Below are 8,429 nucleotides of genomic sequence, written 5' to 3' on the forward strand. Positions count from 1 at the left end.
TGACTTCGAAGTTCTTGTCTATCCCACACAGCATTTCATTTGCGACGTTCTCCTGCTTTAATGCATCTGTTTGGGCATCCTTGATTTGAGTGGTTAGGTGGGATTGAATGGTTATTGATAGGGTTCTCACCCGGCGACTTGAGTATTCCTTTCGACTCAGGGCATCGGCCACCACGTTAGCCCTGCCTGGGTGGTACTTGATCTCACATTTGTAGTCATTTAGCAGCTCAACCCATCTCCGATGCCTTATGTTTAACTCTTTCTGATTCAGAATGTGCTGGAGGCTTTTGTGATCTGTGAATATGGTGCACTTTGTACCATAGAGGTAGTGCCTCCAAATTTTTAGGGTGAAGACCACCGCTCTCAGCTCGAGATCATGAGTGGTGTAATTTACTTCGTGCGTCTTTAGTTGCCTGGATGCATAAGCTATCACCTTTCCGCGCTACATGAGGAAACAGCCTAAACCTTGGTTCGTAGCATCGTAGTAGACCACGAAATCTTCGGTTCCCTCTGGTAAGGATAATACTGGTGCACTACAAAGGGCTCACTTTAGGGTTTGGAAGGCAGCTTCTTGCTTTTCTGTCCAGTTGAACGACTCGCCCTTTTGTGTCAACATGGTAAGAGGTTTGGCGATCTTAGAAAAATTCTGGATAAACCTCCGGTAGTAGCCTGCGAGACCCAAGAATTGAAGGATTTCTGTTGGGGTTCTCGGGATAGCCCAGCCTTCAAAGGCCTTTATCTTGGAAGGATCTACGTGAATTCCTTCCTTGCTGACTACATGACCCAAAACGTTTACACTGCGGATCCAGAAATCTCATTTGGAAAGCTTCGCGTAAAGTATTTTAGTTCTTAGGGTTTCCAAGATTCGACGGAGATGTTGACCATGTTCTTCTTCACTTCGAGAATAAATGAGAATATCGTCGATGAAGACAATCACGAATTTATCCAATAATAGGCGGCAGACTCGATTCATGAGGTCCATAAATGCAGCGGGGGCATTTGTCAGACCGAAGGGCATCACGACAAATTCGTAATGATTGTATCGTGTTCGAAAAGCAGTTTTGGGAATATCCTCTTCCCGAACTCGGAGTTGATGATAACCGGATCTCAGATCTATTTTTGTGAAATAACTAGCTCCTTGAAGCTGGTCAAATAGATCGTCGATTCGTGAAAGTGGGTACCGATTTTTGATGGTGAGCTTGTTTAGTTCCCTATAATCGATGCACATTCTAAAGGATCTGTCCTTTTTCTTGACAAATAAGACCGGAGCTCCCTAGGGTGAGAATCTTGGTCGGATGAACCCTTTACTCAGCAACTCGCTTAGCTGGCTTGATAATTCCTACATTTTAGCGGGAGCCAACCTATAGGGCGATTTGGCAATTGGAGTGGCTCCTGGTACAAGGTCGATCCGAAATGCGACTTGCCTTTCTGGGGGTATTCCCGGAAGATCTTCAAGAAATACATCCGGGAAGTTGCATGCCACTGGGATATCTTGAATGTTCACTTCTTCTTCATTCGTATCCACCACATGAGCAAGGAATGTGTGGTTCTTCTTGTGTAGACACTTTTGTGCCTTGATACATGAGATAAGGCGAAGGTTGGCGCCAGGTTTATCGCCATAAATTATTAGGGTTTCGTGATCGGGGAGATGAAGGCGAACGACCTTCTCACAACACATAGTATCAGCATGGTGGGGGCTCAACCAATCCATGCCGATTCTCACATCAAAACTCCTAATATTTACTGGCATCAATTCTATTTGAAAGGAGTGATTGTTTAGTGTTAATGTGCACCCTACATAGATATCTTTGGTTGTTTCAGTTTTCCCATTAGCCATTTCCACCGTGAAGGCGTCGTTGAGCTTCTGGGGTTGTTGATTTAGTAAGTGTTTGAATTTATTACTAACGAAACTTCGCTCCGCCCCACTATCAAATAAGATGCATGCGTATGAGTCGTTAAGTAGGAACGTACCAGTAACAACTGTTGGGTCCTGCACAACTTCTCCTTGACCCATTGTCAACACTCTTCATGTTGCTCCTGTCCCTTGATTGTTTGTTTTAGGGCAGTTGCACCGGAAATGGCTGGTTTCTCCACACCCATAGCAGGTGTAACTGGCCCCAACATTGTTGTTGTTGTTGTTGTTGTTGTTGTTGTGATTGTTGTTGTTGTTGTTGTTGTTGTTGTTGTGATTGTTGTTGTTGTTGTTGTTTTTGTTGTGATTGTTGTTGTTGTTGTTGTTTAACTGTTGGTTTTGTTGCAGATATGTTCTGCAGTACATTATAGTATGACCCTTTCGGTTGCAGCTTGTGCAGTGCATCTCTCTACATTCTCCCTGATGGTGAAAATTGCATTTGCTGCACTTAGGAAGGGTCCCTGAGTATTGCTTGGGATTATTTGGTGTGGATGAGGCTGGAGCGTGTGGTGTGGTGGTAGCTTAAGTTGCAGCATGGACAGTCACAGTTTGTTGTTTCTTTGATGATTCCGAGCTTTCTTTTCCCTTTCGCTTGTTGTTTTTTCCCCTTCTTGTTCTCACCTTCTTTCTTAACCTCTGCTTCTCCTATTTTGGCACCCTTTTTGTTGCCATGATCAGAAAATTTATTGGCCATCCTCTTTGCACTATCATACGTCTCACGATTTGCCGCAATGACTTTCCCTTGGATTGGCACAGTCAATCCCCAGATAAACCTCTCAATCTTTTTCCCTTTAGGGGTGATCATTCTAGGACACAAAAGAGACAGCTCACTAAACCTGGATATGTATGCATCGATATCGGTGTTTTGAACCGTGAGGTTCCACAGCTCTTGTTCCATCTTCTAAATTTTGCTTCTTAGACAGTATTCAGCCAGCAACATTTCCTTAAGCTCTTCCCATGGCATCGCGTTTGCCACCAGGAGGGTCATGGCCTCTACGTGACCATTCCACCAGGAGAGAGCTTGATCAATGAATGTGTAGGCCGTAAACTTGACCTTGCACCCATCTGGACACCCGCATATTTCAAAAACTGATTCCACCTTCTCAATCCATCGCTTCAGGGCTATTACGCCTCCTGTTCCATTGAAGGTTCGAGGTTTGGCGTTGGTGAAGTCGTATCTACGGGATCTCGTGGTGCTGTGGGGTGATTCTGTACTATCGCGGGAGTAGGAGGTTCACTAGGTACTTCACTCGTATCTCCACCCTCCTCCGTGACCTTATCGGGTTCCTCAAACTCATAGTCTATTTCTACGTATTCGTCAGGCCCGACACCGGGGGCTGCTCCATCACGGAGTCTTCCTCAATTTCTCTGTGGGCCACTAGGTTCTGGTAGAAAAGAACGCCCTGATATGCTCCATCCATGGCGACTGTGCGAGAAACTGGGAGTGAGAAGTGTGTAAAGGGAGTGTGTATATAAATTTTCAAAATACTCCTATAGTATTTTAATTATTTGTGTTTGAATTCCTGAGAAGTTTTGGATACGAGGTAAGTTTCTAGGGCAATTTCCAGCTATAATTACCCCCTAAACACATGTTTGTCATATTTTGAATAAATATAGTTGATCAGGCTATATTTACCCCCAATATGACTACATAACTGCCCGGGTTTAATCACAGTGTTCCATCTCCTCCAGAGACTTTTAATGTTATAGTTTTTAATGTATGCACTTTATTCAGGGTGTTTTAGTCCCATTGCATTTATAGTTGCATATCAAGTATGATTAGATATGTCAGTTCACTATAAACAATGCTCTGATACCAATCTATCACACCCCCGAACCAAACGGCGGAAACGTCCGGGGGCTTGTGCGTGACTTCATATTGGAATATCATTACAATGAATATAAATGAAACATTACATCATCATAACCATGCATAATATAATACAACTGTAATTGTTCACATCAAGTACAACATTTTAAATTACATGACCATAACATTCAAAGTAAGATGTTTAACAGTACACAAAAGGAAATCCATATTCTTGTTGATTCTTCCGCTTACCGAGTTACTGAGAATACAAGTTATTTTGAAAAACAGTCAACATAACAATGTTGGTGAGTTCATCAGAGTATTTTAAGTAAAAAAATTTGTATCGATAGTACAACACCAGAAGATCCGATATTCTATGCAAAAGAGTTTGCAAATGATGTATCAAATCAAGTATTAATGCATGTGTGGTTTCCATTGTAGAAAATATGTAAGAATAAGTTCCCAAAAATCCTGTTTGTTGTAAATTTAAGGCAGTGTGCAAATGTATATTTTTCCCCCAGAAAATCCGATATTTTCTGATTATAAAAGTAATGTAGTCTTAAAACCCTAAGACCAAGTATTAGTGTGTGTACGTTTTGTGTCGCCACGATTTGTATTTGTATTCCGTAATATTCTGATGGTATTGATATTTATGTGAGTCGTTACAACCATGCTTAATAAAGACTAATTCGCCTGTCATGGCGTATCAAACGCCGGTTTGTCGAAGATAAGGTTTGTCACCCTAGACTGGCTTAGTCTAGCTGTAGCGAACAGCTCATGTGTGGGGTGTCACCCCTTATAGATTTATACACAAACTCCCGCTCTCCCTCCAGGAGACTCTGGTTATAACTACATGCTATGATCATACACTCAGAGGTGTCAACCGACAACTCTCACTAGATCCTCAACTTGTTCACGCGTAATGTATTACAAGTATATTGTATTACGATGTATAATGGTTTACGTATATGTTTTAAATTTTCAAATCCAAAGTATGTATTCAAATGTACGAGACCCAATAACAAGTATATGGGCCACCAAGGCGCAATAAAATACATTGAATAACTCAGGCCTAATTAGCATGTATATGGCCCACTAAGGCTCAATTAACGTGAAATGCTTAATTTAAGCCCAAAGAGCATGCATATGGGTCACTAAGGCCCCATAAACATGAAATGAACATATTAGGCCCAACAAACATGTATATGGGCCACTAAGGCCCAAATGAACATGTAATCGATATATTAGGCCCATTATTTCGAAATTTACATTTATTGCCCAAATGTATATAAAATGATATTTTTGGCCCATTTTTATAGAGATTGACACTTTTGACCCAAAATATATAATAAATGTTATTTTCGGCCCATTGTAGTAAGGATCCGTATTTTAGCCCATTTTTAAGTAAAATGACGTATTTGACTAAAGTTTTATAAATATGACATTTTTGGCCCATGATTATAAAAATTTACATTTTTATCTCACTTTTCATAGGAATTACGTTTTTGGCCGAAACTTTGGAAAAATTTCCTTTTTAACCCATGAAACCGTAGGTTTACATTTTTTGGACTCAAACTTGAGTCAAATGATCATTTACTCCTTAAAAACCGAGATTTTTACATTTTTGGCCCACTAAAACCGAAAAGCCCATTTTTATGGCCCAATGTTCAAAAATTTACTTTTTTGGCCCCTTTTACCCCCAAAAATATCATAGTAACTCATTTTTGTATAAAAGTGACTCTTTTAGTCCTTGTAAAACCGAAAGTGTCATAAAATCTCATATTTTTTTGTTTAATTGTTCAAAAATGGCCCTTTTCAAGATTTTTGTTTAACTTCTTATGGATCTTTACATGTTAAACCCATCTAACTTCATAGTATGTTGTTTGAAGTGTTTTAGTTACACATATCACAACTTTTGGTTATAATTTTCGAGATCTATAGTTTTTCATCAAATAATTACAACTTAAACCAAGATAAACACACATAACATGAACAAATACATAGATCTAACACATAATGACTTGTATCCTCCCCCCTCCCCCAAAAACAAGATAAAACCGAAAACAATGGGGCATGAACTCACTTTGCTTTGTGGTTCTCGGTTTGAAGAAGAAATGGAAAAAGATGATGTGATTCTCGACCCTAGCAAGCTCCTTGAGAAGTTTTTGGACTTAGATGGGTTCTAAGAAGCAAGATCATGAAATGGTATGAGTTAAGAAGAGATTTTTTTGAAGTGATCAAGAAACTAAACCATATATCCAAGTATAAACTTACCAAAGATGATGATCTTAGTGAAAAACTTCTTGGAGATGCCCACAATCTCAAAAATTGTTAGAGGGGTATGAAGGGTTCTTGAGAGGGTTTGAAAGAAAGAAATGGAGGTGGTGTTGTGGCGTGTTTCAGCCGAGATGAGAAGAAGAGGGCGAAAGAGAGAGACTTGAGGTGATGTTTGCATGGAGATATGAGAATGCCTTGTTACATGGTGTGTAATAAGCTTGGTTATCTCCTAAACAAAAATGAGGTGTCATGCATTAGGTTAATCAATCACTCTTTTTTTGCATAGTTGGGCCGAGAGGGGCTAAGAAGAGAGGAAAAGGATGGGTAGCTTGGGCCTTATATGCTTGGTCATGATCATATGTGGCCCAAATAATTAGTTCTCGACGGATTGGGCTCTTAAGGAGGTTCACGGCCCAATATTGTATAGAGGAATGGGTTTATGGCCCATCAAGGCCCATTAGGGTAAATGGAATCATTTTTAGGACCACATGGCCCAAAATGTTAAGTTTTATGAATATGGGTCCAATTAGAACCCAATTAGGGTTTATAGGCCCATCATAGTTAACTTGAAAGCTTATTGGCCCAATAAGAGAGTCCTAGTCCATAATGAACTTGAACAGGGATTTCTAGGGTTTTCAACACATAATTGACTATAAAAGTTGTAGTGATTGAGCATAGGGCATGATATTCAATTAGAGTACAAGTTATTATACTAGATGAAGGTTTACATGAGAATAGAATTTCCCAGCTAAAATGCTAGTTGTGACAGCAGATTCTGACTCCTGGGGTCAGGCTTTGTTATCATTGTGAGCAGGTGGGCCATATGAAGGCCCAGTGTCCTCTACTAGCCGCCAATCCGGCGCAGGCTACAGCACCGACTACATTGAGTATTACGGATGGGAGGTCAGGAAAAGTGGAGCCTCTGAAGGCTCAGGGGCGTGCCTTCCAGCTTACAATCGAGGAGGCCAGGGCAACACCGGATGTGGTTGCTGGTATGTTTCTATCCTTTATCTCATTGTTTATATCTGCTTTATGCTTATCTGGTGTACCTGTGTTTAGGAATGTTTCTGGTGAACTCCCTGCATGCATTGGTTTTATTTGACTCGGGGGCGAGTCGGTCATTTGTATCACAGCTATTTAGTAGGGAGTTCAGTGTACCAGCAGGCGAGCTATAGTGTCCGTTGCGAGTCTCTATCGCCAACGAACACAGGGTTTCTGCTTCTTCGGTCTACCGAGGATGTGAGTTGGAGATCTTCGGGGTATCCTTTCCGATAGACTTGATTCTGATTCCCATGATGGAGGTGTGTGTGATTGTGGGTATGGACTGGGTTAGTCGATTCAGTGCCATGATTGATTGCGAGGTTCAGCGGGTGGTAGTTCGAACCCCAAGTGGGGGAGAACTGATTGTACATGGCGAGGGCACCAGAGTGGGATCAGGGTTTTGTTCAGCTGCCAGGGCTCGGCAGTATATATTCAGCACGGGTGTGCGGGTTATCTAGTGTATGTGGTGGATACACAGGTCAGGGATCAGACTCCAGTTTCATAGGTTCCATTGGTTAGAGAGTTTGCTGACGTGTTCCCGGAGGAGCTACTAGGGATACCTCCAGAGAGGCAGGTCGAGTTCCGGATCGACCTGGTGGCGGGTGCGACCCCTATCGCCAAGGCGCGGTACCGATTGGGGCCACACGAGATGCAGGAGCTGTCACCACAGCTGCAGGAACTACTAGGCAAGCAGTTCATTCGACCGAGTAGTTCTCCATGGGGAGCACCAATCCTCTTCAAAATGAAGAAGGATGGTTTCCACCGGATGTGCATCGATTATAGGGAGTTGAACAAGTTGACGGTGAAGAACCGTTATCCACTCCCGAGGATAGATGATCTTTTTGATCATTTGTAGGGCGCATCTTGGTTTTCCAATATAGAATTGAGGTCTGGGTTGTTGGATTTGGTGTCTAAGCTCATAACTATAACAGGGATATACTTGACCCGATTGTAGCATGGTCCCTTTTTGGGTTGCCTTCACCAGTGCAACTTGATAGGATGGACTTTAGAGAATAAGGTTATTTATGAATTATAAATATATTATAAGTATAATATATTAATATGGTTATTTAATTGGTATTGTCCAAGAATTAATTAAGAATTAATTTTGTGGTCAAAAGAGACTAATTAAATATGGAGGGATTGATTATGTAAATCAATGACTCTATAAGTGTGGGCTAATGATCTATAATTATGCAACTTGGGCTAAACCAATAAAATGGTCCATCGATAGTCCATGGAGGTTAAACCCATGGAGCATGAGGATGTCAAAAGTCTTGGATCATTAGGGTTTACAAAGTGTAACCCTAGCACTTGCCACAACCATAAAAAGCCTCCTCCATGCACCAAAATCGGTTACACCATACATTGGCACAAGTAACTTATTCT

The sequence above is a fragment of the Lactuca virosa genome, chromosome 9, assembly GCF_052849685.1.
Source record: "Lactuca virosa cultivar CGN04683 chromosome 9, Lactuca_virosa_CGN04683_v6, whole genome shotgun sequence".
NCBI classification, from domain to species: domain Eukaryota; kingdom Viridiplantae; phylum Streptophyta; class Magnoliopsida; order Asterales; family Asteraceae; genus Lactuca; species Lactuca virosa.